This window comes from Phyllobates terribilis, unplaced genomic scaffold, assembly GCF_046119375.1.
Source record: "Phyllobates terribilis strain yellow unplaced genomic scaffold, ASM4611937v1 Scaffold_5__5_contigs__length_657084704, whole genome shotgun sequence".
Taxonomy (NCBI): domain Eukaryota; kingdom Metazoa; phylum Chordata; class Amphibia; order Anura; family Dendrobatidae; genus Phyllobates; species Phyllobates terribilis.
The window spans coordinates 282,546,122-282,558,659 of NW_027362765.1; positions in this window are offsets into that span (position 1 = coordinate 282,546,122).

Genomic DNA, 12,538 nt, shown 5'->3' on the forward strand with positions numbered 1-12,538 from the left:
CATAACCCCAATATTAGGTGGATTGAGGTGGGAGGCACCGAGTACAAGTGCTCTCTATTTGCTGATGATGTCCTAGTATATATCACTCAATCACATATATCCATCCCTGCTGTTATGGCTGAAATAGATCACTTTGTTACATGATAAAATTTTAAAATCAATGCAGCGAAGTCTGAGGCCCTCGATGTCTCCCTCCCTAAATCCATATAGGATTCCATCCAGTCCAACTTTCCCTTTGCCTGGCCCTCACAGGGTATCAAATACTTAGGAATTACTATTCATAGAGACCTCTCCCATCTATGTTATCTTAATTTTGGGCCCTTTATTGAACAATTCCATACAGACGGTTGGCAAGTTAGAACTGTAAGATTCACTACGTGAACCACTGGTGTTTTGTGGAAAAGCACATGTACACCGCGTTCCAAATTATTATGCAAAAAGTGTTTAGGAGTGATAAGGGAAGAATTTGTTTGTTTGTCAGTTAAACTCATTGATGGTGATGTGTGTCAGGGCTCTTTATATCACTGTAAGCAATTGCAGACACCTGTGCTAATTAGTTTGGCAGGTGTGTCCAATGAAAGGCAAGACTACTTAAGAAGGCTCTCTCACATTATTAAGCAGCCTACATTTTCTGCCAAAATGGGAAAGAAAAAGGATGTGTCGGCTGCTGAGAAGCAACAAATTGTGGAGTGTTTAGGTCAAGGCATGACTACAATCAACATTGTGCGATGATCAGGATGAAGTGTCTTGGCAATCAAGAAGTATGTAGCTGATTCACAGTACACACGTGTGCGTGCTGATAAGGGCAAATTGAGGACTCTTTCCTACAGGCAATTACGTCAGGTTGAAACAGCAGCGGCAAAAAAGCCTTGTCATAGCAGCAGACAAGTTTTTGAAGCTGCTTGTGCCTCCAACGTCCCCCGAACAACAAGATGCAGGGTCCTTCAGAGGTTTGCAGCTGTGCATATGCCATCCTGTCGACCTCCTCTATCCACTTCACACAAGCAGAAACGGCTCCAGTGGGCCAAACATTACATGAAGACTGATTTCAAAACTGTTTTGTTCACGGATGAGTGCCGTGCAGCGCTCGATGGTCCAGATGAATGGAGTGGAGGATGGCTGGTTGATGGACACCCCACGCAAACACGGCTACAGCGCCAACAAGGAGGAGGTGGAGTAATGTTTTGGGCTGGAATCATGGGGAGAGAGATTGTCGGCCCCTTTAGGATCCCTGAAGGCGCTAAAGATGAACTCCATAATGTATGTGGATTTTCTCAAACAGCACTTCCTGCCATGGTTCAAGAAGAAGAACCGTGTATTTCACAGCAAGATCATTTTTCTGCATGATAATGCACCATCTCATGCTGCACATAAAACATCTGCATCTCTGGCTGATATGGGCATAAAAGGGGACAAACTTATGGTGTGACCCCCATGCTCCCCTGACCTCTACCCCATTCAGAACCTTTGGAGCATCATTAAAAGGAGTGTCTATGATGGCGGGAGGCAGTTCACATCTAAGCAACAGCTCTAGGAGGGTATTCTGTCCTCATGCAAAACAATTGAAGCAGAAACCATCCAAAACCTGACAAATTCAATGGACGAGAGAGTTCAGAAGCTCCTTTCGAACAAGGGGTCCTATGTGAAAATGTAACATCACCTAGAATAAAGTTTTGAGTTGAAAACTGTTTGATTTCAGTTTCTAACAACCTGCTAATGCTTATAATTTCAAAAATGACCATTTTTTTGGTCTTTATTAAAATGAAAAGGTTGATCGAAAAGTTTGGGGGATCTAAGAGTGTGGCAACCCAGTAGTCATGATTACTTCGAATTCTGACAATATGAGGGTCATGCTGCAGGTAGTGCAGCAAGAAGGCACTTATGTGTCTTGCGCATCTCGGAGCCCCAAAATTATTTTCCGGGCTAGATGCAGCTAAAAATTATTTTTAATTTTAAATCTGGTGAAGCTTATTATAGATGGCCTAATAGGATCAGTGCTGCACACTGCTACAAAGCCAGAATTATTTTCCAGTCAAGATACAGATAAACATGATTAGTAATTTGAAAGCTTAAAACGGTTGGTAGGGTGATTTTAACCAATCATCAAGCTTTTACTCTCCCCAGGATGACACAGGGGTAGAAAAGTCGTTTCGGATCCATGATTTGTTCATCTTTATGAACGTGAGTCTGTCTACATTATCAGTGGAGAGCCGCGTGCGCTTATCTGTCAGCACACCACCAGCAGCGCTGAACACACGTTCAGACAGAACGCTGGCTGCGGGGCATGACAAGATCTCCAAGGCGTAAGTGGCTAGCTCCGGCCATTTATCCAGATTGGAAGCCCAAAAAGAGCAAGGGTCCAGTGACACAGTCGTGGCTTCAATGTTTACTTGGAGATACTCCTGTACCATCGTCTCTAGGCGTTGACTATGTGTCAGACTTCTTGTCTCCTGTGGCCTTGCAAAGGATGGGCTAAAAAAGTGGTGAAATGATTCCGCAAAATTGATGTTACCAGCAGATACTGTGGTTCTGTTACGGTTTGAGTGCTGAACACTTGACGGTCCCACGGTTGGCAAGTTGGAACTGTGAGATTCACTACGTGCACCACTGGTATTTTGTGGAAAAGCACATGTAAGATTCTGCAACAGTCTCTGCTGATACTCCTGCATGCGTGCATCCCTTTCTATGGCAGGAATAATTTCTGCAAATTTACTTTTGTACCGGGGATCTAACAGTGTGGCAACCCAGTAGTCAGGATTATTTCTAATTCTCACAATTCGAGGGTCATGTTGCAGGTAGTGCAGCAAGAAGGCACTCATGTGTGTTGCGCATCCAGGAGCACCAAGTCCCTGTGTGTTGGTGGCGAGGTAGCAATCATGCTTCCTTCCTCTGTCCTCTCCCCCCAACCTCGCACAACAGAAATGTGATCAAGGTCTCCCTCATCTGATGAGTCTTCCATCAGTTCGTCCTCCACTTCTTCCTGGGCTCCTGCACCTTCCTCACTAGTTTGGCTGCTACCATGCGCCCTGGTAAAATCATCTCCCCCACCCTCACATGCCTGCCGCCTTGGTGCTGCCGACCGTCTGGACCTTGCAGATGTTAGCCCTTCCGCATACAACTCCTCCTCCTCTACTTCCTCCACCTCCTCTTGTGCCACCACCTGACTCCGAATTCTGTTTAACATGTGCTCCAGCATGTAAATCATCGGAATAGTCATGCTGATAATGGCATCGTCAGCACTAAACATCTTCGTCGCCATTTCAAAACTGTGCAGAAGGGTGCATAGGTCCCTGATCTGAGACCACTCCTCCAGCGTGATTTGCCCCACCTCTGAATCTCGTTGGCCCAGGCTATACGTCAGAACGTATTGCACCAGGGCTTGTCGGTGCTGCCACAGTCGCTGCAACATGTGCAGAGTTGAATTCCACCGGGTAGGCACATCGCATTTTAGCCGGTGAAGTGGCAGGCCCAACGACTTCTGTAGAGATGTAAGTCGCTGAGCTGCGGGATGCGAACGGCGGAAGTGAGCACACAGCGACCGTGCCCTCTGCAGAAGGCCATCTAGTCTGGGATAGTGGGCTAAAAATTGCTGGACAACCAGGTTCAACACGTGAGCCATACAAGGCACGTGTGTGACATTGCCCCGGCGAAGGGCCGCACCCAGGTTTGCAGCATTGTCGCACACGGCCTTCCCTGGTTTCAGGTCCAGTGGAGACAACCATTCATGAAATTGGTTCTCCAGAGCTGACCACAACTCCTCAGCTGTGTGACTCACATTTCCCAGACATTTCAATGTAAAAACCGCCTGATGACGTTGAGCCCTACTGCCAGCATAGTAAGGAGGTGTGCAGGATCCCTTCTGCGCAGTTAGAAAGCTTGTGGCATGACCAGACAGGCTTTGGGTGCAGGTGGAAGACCGAGAGGAGGTTGAGGAGGCAGAAGCAGTGGAGGAAAAATGACATAAAGAGGATTGACGCACAACTCGTGGGGACGGCAAGACTTGGACAGCAGCCCCTTGTCCTGCTGTCACCATAGTTACCCAGTGCCCAGTCAGCGACATGTAACGCCCCTGTCCATGCCTACTCGTCCAAGTGTCTGTGGTGAAATGCACCCTGTCACACACAGAGTTTCTCAAAGAAGCGGTGATGTTGTGTGCGACATGCTGGTGGAGCGCAGGCACACCTTTCTTTGAGAAGTAGTGCCGACTGGGCATCTGGTACTGGGGCACTGCGACGGACATAAGGTCTCGAAAATCCTCTGTGTCCACCAGGCGGAAAGGCAGCATTTCTGTAGCCAAGAGCTTGCAGATGGTGAAATTCAACCTCTTAGCTTTCTCATGGCTAGGAGGAAATGGTCTTTTACTTGTCCACATCTGAGGGACCGAGGGCTGGCTATTGTGCTTAGACGGGGTTGATAAGGGTGTCCCCGGCAAACTGCCGGTCTGTGAGGAAGATGCAGGCGGACATGTTAGGTTGCCTTGATCCAAAGGTGGTGCTATCGATGTCGGACAGCGCTCAAGACCAGCTGGTGTTACCACCTCCAAAGAAAATGATGACCTGCCAATCACGATGGCTGTTGCGGGTAAAGAGGTGGCAGGTCTGCGCCCCAAAACAGGTGTGACTGCTGTCCCCCCAGTCACAGAGGATGAAGAGGCCGCGGATGCACAAGATATGGCAGACGGTGGTTGGCCCGGCCGGCTAGACCGCATTGTAGCACACTGAGCTTCCCACTGCAACTTATGCTTCATGTCCATGTGCCGGTTCATGCATGAAGTACTCAAACTATGTATTTTTTGGCCTCTACTTAGCTTTTGCTGACAAATGTTACAGATAACACGAGTTGGGTCATCTTTATCGATCTGAAAAAATGCCCAGGCTATGCAAGGCTTAGCACCCATGCGACCTGAAGAGCCACCACGACTTGTGGTGAGAGGCAGAGTTGTGTTTGAGGATGCAGTTGTTGACGTGCTTCCAGTACTACGTCTTTGTCCAGGAAGGCGCAACCTGACCTCGTCGTCACTAGCATCTTCCTCCACCTCCTCTGCTGACCTCATCTCTTGGCTGACTGTGGGTTGACAGTAAGTGGGATCTCCGACCTCATCATCATCACCCTGTGCGTTATCACACCCGTCGTCCTCAGAGCCAACCTGTTCCTGCCCTGACAAAAAACTAAAGTTGTCGCTCCAATCAGGTATTTGAGTCTTATCATCGTCTTCCTCATTGTCTCCACCAACAGGAGTTACAGTTTGGGAATGAGGGTCTACATTATGGTCAGAACCTTCTGCGTCTGGTCCTGGATCCGACTCATAAAGATTCTGGGCATCAGTGCAGATCATTTCCTCGTCTGGATTCACAGAAGCGCTGGAGTCGACCTCTGATTCCCAGGCTATAGTATGAGTAAACAGCTCTGCAGACTCAACCATCTGTTCTACCTCATACTCAGACGGGCAGCTGGAGATTTGGGAGCTGTGAGGAAGCAAGTGCGATTTGGGTGACACCTTTGAGGACTGGAGTATTTGTGATGTTGAAGTTGATGTGGAGGAGAGCCCACTTAAAGGAGCACTTGATATCCGTTGAAGCACCTGCTGTTTTTGTGCCTCATCTGGAATTTGTAGCGATTGGCGTGGCCGTAAGAAAGGGATCTTATCACATTGTCCGCTAAAAGAAGTAGACATTTTAGTTTGGCTGGAAGATGGTCTTTCTTCTGCACCTACCCCACGGACACAACCTTTTTTCCCCTTCCCAACACGCCTATTCCCCCTTCCACCAGCAGCAGGCCTTTTTCCACTCATTTTGGTGGTTAACTATTTCACAACTCTGGAGTTGTTTGCACAAAAAAACAATGGATGGTAACCGAGCAGAGCTGAGTGGCCAAACTGTGGTATTAGGCCAAAACTATTGGCTGGGTTAGATGCAGAAAAAAATTATTTTTAATTTGCAACCTGATGGAGGTCAGTATAGATGGACTAATAGACCAAGTCCCACACACCGCTAGAAGCCCAAATATTTTTTCAGAGCTAGATGCAGAAAATTTTTTTATTCAATTTGCAACCTGATGGAGGTCAGTATAGATGGACTAATAGACCAAGTCCCACACACTGCTAGAAGCCCAAATATTTTTTCAGAGCTAGATGCAGAAAAAAAATATTTTTAATTTGCAACCTGATGGAGGTCAGTATAGATGGACTAATAGACCAAGTCCCACACACTGCTAGAAGCCCAAATATTTTTTCAGAGCTAGATGCAGAAAAAAATTATTTTTAATTTGCAACCTGATGGAGGTCAGTATAGATGGACTAATAGACCAAGTCCCACACACCGCTAGAAGCCCAAATATTTTTTCAGAGCTAGATGCAGAAAAAAATTATATTCAATTTGCAACCTGCTGGACGTCAGTATAGAAGGACTAATAGAACAAGTCCCACACACTGCTAGAAGCCCAAATATTTTTTCAGAGCTAAATGAAGAAAAAAATTATTTTTAATTTGCAACCTGATGGAGGTCAGTATAGATGGACTAATAGACCAAGTCCCACACACTGCTAGAAGCCCAAATATTTTTTCAGAGCTAGATGCAGAAAAAAATTATTTTTAATTTGCAACCTGATGGAGGTCAGTATAGATGGACTAATAGACCAAGTCCCACACACCGCTAGAAGCCCAAATATTTTTTCAGAGCTAGATGCAGAAATTTTTTTTATTCAATTTGCAACCTGATGGAGGTCAGTATAGATGGACTAATAGACCAAGTCCCACACACTGCTAGAAGCCCAAATATTTTTTCAGAGCTAGATGCAGAAAAAAATTATTTTTAATTTGCAACCTGATGGAGGTCAGTATAGATGGACTAATAGATCAAGTCCCACACACTGCTAGAAGCCCAAATATTTTTTCAGAGCTAGATGCAGAAAAAAATTATTTTTAATTTGCAACCTGATGGAGGTCAGTATAGATGGACTAATAGAACAAGTCCCACACGCTGCTAGAAGCCCAAATATTTTTTCAGAGATAAATGAAGAAAAAAATTATTTTTAATTTGCAACCTGATGGAGGTCAGTATAGATGGACTAATAGACCAAGTCCCACACACTGCTAGAAGCCCAAATATTTTTTCAGAGCTAGATGCAGAAAAAAATTATTTTTAATTTGCAACCTGATGGAGGTCAGTATAGATGGACTAATAGACCAAGTCCCACACACCGCTAGAAGCCCAAATATTTTTTCAGAGCTAGATGCAGAAAAAAATTATATTCAATTTGCAACCTGCTGGACGTCAGTATAGAAGGACTAATAGAACAAGTCCCACACACTGCTAGAAGCCCAAATATTTTTTCAGAGCTAAATGAAGAAAAAAATTATTTTTAATTTGCAACCTGATGGAGGTCAGTATAGATGGACTAATAGACCAAGTCCCACACACTGCTAGAAGCCCAAATATTTTTTCAGAGCTAGATGCAGAAAAAAATTATTTTTAATTTGCAACCTGATGGAGGTCAGTATAGATGGACTAATAGACCAAGTCCCACACACCGCTAGAAGCCCAAATATTTTTTCAGAGCTAGATGCAGAAAATTTTTTTATTCAATTTGCAACCTGATGGAGGTCAGTATAGATGGACTAATAGACCAAGTCCCACACACTGCTAGAAGCCCAAATATTTTTTCAGAGCTAGATGCAGAAAAAAATTATTTTTAATTTGCAACCTGATGGAGGTCAGTATAGATGGACTAATAGACCAAGTCCCACACACTGCTAGAAGCCCAAATATTTTTTCAGAGCTAGATGCAGAAAAAAATTATTTTTAATTTGCAACCTGATGGAGGTCAGTATAGATGGACTAATAGAACAAGTCCCACACGCTGCTAGAAGCCCAAATATTTTTTCAGAGATAAATGAAGAAAAAAATTATTTTTAATTTGCAACCTGATGGAGGTCAGTATAGATGGACTAATAGACCAAGTCCCACACACTGCTAGAAGCCCAAATATTTTTTCAGAGCTAGATGCAGAAAAAAATTATTTTTAATTTGCAACCTGATGGAGGTCAGTATAGATGGACTAATAGACCAAGTCCCACACACCGCTAGAAGCCCAAATATTTTTTCAGTGCTAGATGCAGAAAAAAATTATATTCAATTTGCAACCTGCTGGAGGTCAGTATAGAAGGACTAATAGAACAAGTCCCACACACTGCTAGAAGCCCAAATATTTTTTCAGAGCTAAATGAAGAAAAAAATTATTTTTAATTTGCAACCTGATGGAGGTCAGTATAGATGGACTAATAGACCAAGTCCCACACACTGCTAGAAGCCCAAATATTTTTTCAGAGCTAGATGCAGAAAAAAATTACATTCAGTTTGCAACCTGATGGAGGTCAGTATAGATGGACTAATAGAATGATGCTATGCCCAAAAGATTTTACTTCACTAGGTGCAGTAAAAAAATTGGTATTCTGTACACAGGTGGTATATCTTGTAACACAGATAGGCTACTCCACTGACTAACACACTCTGCAATAGGCCAAAAAGGATTAGCTTTGCTAGATTCAGCCAAATGCTGTGAAAAAAACTTGCACAGCACTGGCACAGACCTGCCTGGCAAAAACTGATAGGAACTCATGTAACCTAGTCCTGAAAAGGACTCCAATTACAATTATTCTTTACTCCCACAATCTATCTATTTAAGAGCACAGACCTGCCTGATAAAAGTCGTAGGAAATGCTGTAACCTAGTCCTTAAAAGGACTGCAATCACAACTATTCCCTACTCCCAAGCTATCTGTATATTTGTGCGAAAATTGGCTTGAAATTAACAAGGTATAGCGCACACAGCAACAGCGGTGCCGTCTAACACGCAGCTGCAGCAGTGAGAAAATGGTGGCGACGGGGAAAATGGCTTGGTCTTATAGGGCAAGGACATGTGACATACACTGCCAATCACACATGCCCTTGCTTGTGTGAAAAAAAGCACTTCGCTCCGTGTGTGCGCTGCTGATAGGCTGACAGATTTCACCTCCCCACTGCAAATGCGGGAAAGAGAAAAAAAAATGGAGATCTTCATTGTTCCTGCAGAGATCCATCCCCTGCCCCTCCCCCCGCCCCGCTGTACACTCAAACTGCGTATTAACATTAATTTTCATCATTACTGAGAAAAAATCCAGTTATGATTTTGGTGCACGAACAGTTATCGAACATAACCTCGAACAGCCGAATTTTTCTCAAATTGTTCGTGTTCGCCGACCGGCTCGAACACCGCCCAAAACAGCTCGAATTTGAGATTGGCGAACAGTTCGAGTAGAACAACGCTCATCTCTACTCAACACTAGTCATCACCTATTTCTGTGATTGCAATTGATAACACTCCTTTGAAATGTATTACTCACAAGGTTGCTGCATTTCCCCTCACTATCAATGGAGTTCACCAAGAAATTTTGGACTTGGTTGTTTTAGATAATTTACCCTCTCCAGTTGTTTTAGGATTGCCTTGGTTAAAACTGCACAATCCTTTACTGGACTGGTCTACTAATGTAATTAAGTCTTGGAGTCCGAAGTGCTATGATAAATGTTGTAATGGTCGCACTGCGGCGGTGGAAAAAGGGGAATTACCTGTACCTATTCAAGATTTTTGGAGGGTTTTCTCGGAGGAGTAGTCGCAATTTTTATCTCCTCATAGGGATTATGATTGCGCCATTGAGTTTATTCCGTTAGCTCCTCTTCCCAAGAGTGTCTTGTTTAATTTGACTATTCCTGAAAGAAAGGCCTTGGAGGAATACATACAGACTAGCCTGGCTGCTGGTCACATTAGACCTTCTAAATCGCCTGTGGCAGTTGGATTTTTCTTAGTTTAAAAAAAGGACTGGGGTTTACGTTCATGTCTGGATTTTCGTACGCAATTCCTACCCATTGCCGTTAATTCCTGACTTGTTTAACCAGTTAGTGGGAGCCAAGTTGTTCTCTAAAATTGAACTCCAGGGGGCATACAATTTGTTACAAATGATGGAGGGTGATGAATGGAAAACTGCTTTTAACACTCCGGTAGGTCATTTTGAGAATCTGGTGATGCCTTTTGGTCTTAACAATGCACCTGCATTTTTTCAGAACCTTATTAATGACATCCTGAGACCTTTGATTGGTAAGAATGTGGTTGTGTATTTGGATGACATTTTGATTTATTCAAGAGATCTAGCGTCCCATTGGCAGAGTGTACATGAGGTTTTGCAGTTATTGAGTGATAATTCACTCTTTGCTAAGCTGGAGAAATGTGAGTTCGCTGTGCAGAAAATTAGTTTTTGGGCTACATTGTCTCCAGCGGGGGCTTTGAGATGGGCCCTGTGAAGGTTCAAGCTGTTCAGGCCTGTTGGTTTGAAATCTATAAAGAGATTTTGGGGTTTTGCCAATTATTACAGGAAATTCATTAAGAATTTTTCTGAAATTGTTAAATCTCTAACTGATCTCACCAGGAAAGGTGCGAATACGGTCCAGTAGACTACTGAGGCCATTGAAGCATTTGAGTATCTCAAAGAGAGGTTCAGTTCTGCCACTATCCTTATGCAGCCTTATGAGACCAAGCCATTTTTGGTCGAGGTCGATGCTTTATCGGTGGGGGTCGGAGTAGTTTTGTCTCAGGAGAACAAGGGTAGAGTAAAAAAATTTCGGAAACCAAACTGAATTATGATGTTGGAAATCGGGAGTTGCTGGCTATTAAACTCGTGTTTGAACATTGGCGTCATTTTTTGGAAGGCGCTAGATTTCCCATTCAGGTTTTCACAGATCATGTTTCCTTGTTGAAAAAGGCTGATGTATCTGATAGGGACGCCACTGTCACAGTTCCTTCTTGTGGTGGAAGACGGCGAATATGAAATTTCTCATATCTTGAATTGTAGATGGCATAGAAGGAGATTACAGTATCTCGTCTCCTGGAAGGGTTTTGGTCCCGATGACAACTCCTGGGTAAGGACGGATGATGTCTCTGCTCCTAGGCTTGTTAAAGCTTTCCACAAGAGGTTTCCGGATAGGCCTGGGCCTGGAGGATCAGGAGGATCCTCATAAAAGAGGGGGTACTGTTAGAACCCTCTGTTTGTTTTTTTCCATCTTGTGTTTTGAGGTCACGTGACCATCTGCCTTTATATTCCAGCTCCGCCCTTTTTGGCTGTGCTGGACTTCAGTGTTTGACTGTTTCTCTAGCCAGATGCTTCTGTGCCTTTCTCTGTCAGTTCGCTTGGTCCTTCTGGGACCTCTAGTACCTTTTTGTCAGTTTGTCTTTTTGTGTTCTGCAGCTACTTCTCTGTTTAGGTGGTGTCCCATTTTTTGTCCCAGTCCTTAGTTCTTTTAGGGACCCCTCGTTTTATGCTATAGGTCTTCGTTCAGACTAGCCGAGGACTAAGGCGGGTCTGTTCGCTAGGAACAGGCAGCCCGCTACATCGTAGGGATTCAGCTTAGTCTTACTGTAGGGATAGCTTTCCCCTATCTTTCCTTAGTTCATGTTGCAGATCATAACAATGACACACTAAAGGAAATTTTTAATGGAGGCCAGAAATGGCAGTATTTTCTGACAACGTATATGTGATCCGTTTGACAGAGCAAACACAGTTTTAAATAGCTGGATTTCTAGCGCTCTAATATGGAAAGGACCTGCAGTGCCAACAAGCAAATGGTGCAGAAAAAATGGTGTTCTCTGGATTGCTTTTTAAGCAAATAATGAGGATTAAGATCCAAAGAAAAGAATTCCTGGCCCCTGAGACCTGGGCCTTTGTATAGAAATATCTAACAGCAGCAGAAGGCAGAATTGGAATGGAGCCTCTTGTGCTATATACACTGCCTGCCTATACACCCTGCCTGCCTGATATCTCTGCAGATGGATTAGTCCTAAGAAGGACTGTTTGTTAAGTTGGATATGTGTAATGTACGGTTTTTCTCCCTACACTACCTAATACACGATCAAATCTCTCCCTGACACAGCAGCAGCTCTCCCTACACTGTCTGATCCGGAGTGACTGTAACAAGCTTGGCGGCACCAGGTCTGATATATACCTGATGACGCTGTGCGGCCAACCAATCACTGTAATGCCCACAACCAGCATGGCTACAGCATTACAGTGCATGGCAGGCAATCGTTGCATTTTTATTGGCTCTCTAAAGAGCGGCAAACATGCAGGGAGGGGACTCGAGTTCCCGCCCGAGCAACTCGGAAATACTCAGCGAGTGCCGAGCATCTCGAGCAGTGAGATGCTCGGGCGAGCACCGAGCAGTAACGAGCATGCTCGCTCATCACTAGACCTTACTGCACTAAGAGTATAAACTCCATAGAATTTGTGTATTGCTGCTACATATGCCACATTCAACAAGCTGCTTTTGCCACCTAATTTAGAATTGCATTTATTCAACAGCTTTGGTCAGAACTGATCATTGCCAATAGGATATTCGTACAATTAGCACCTTTCTTTTGTTGCATCCTGTGGAGAAAAAGCCTTCTATCTCATAATATCCCTATAGAAAATTAGTTCATATTAAAATTATTTATTAAAATGTAGACTGTAAAATCCA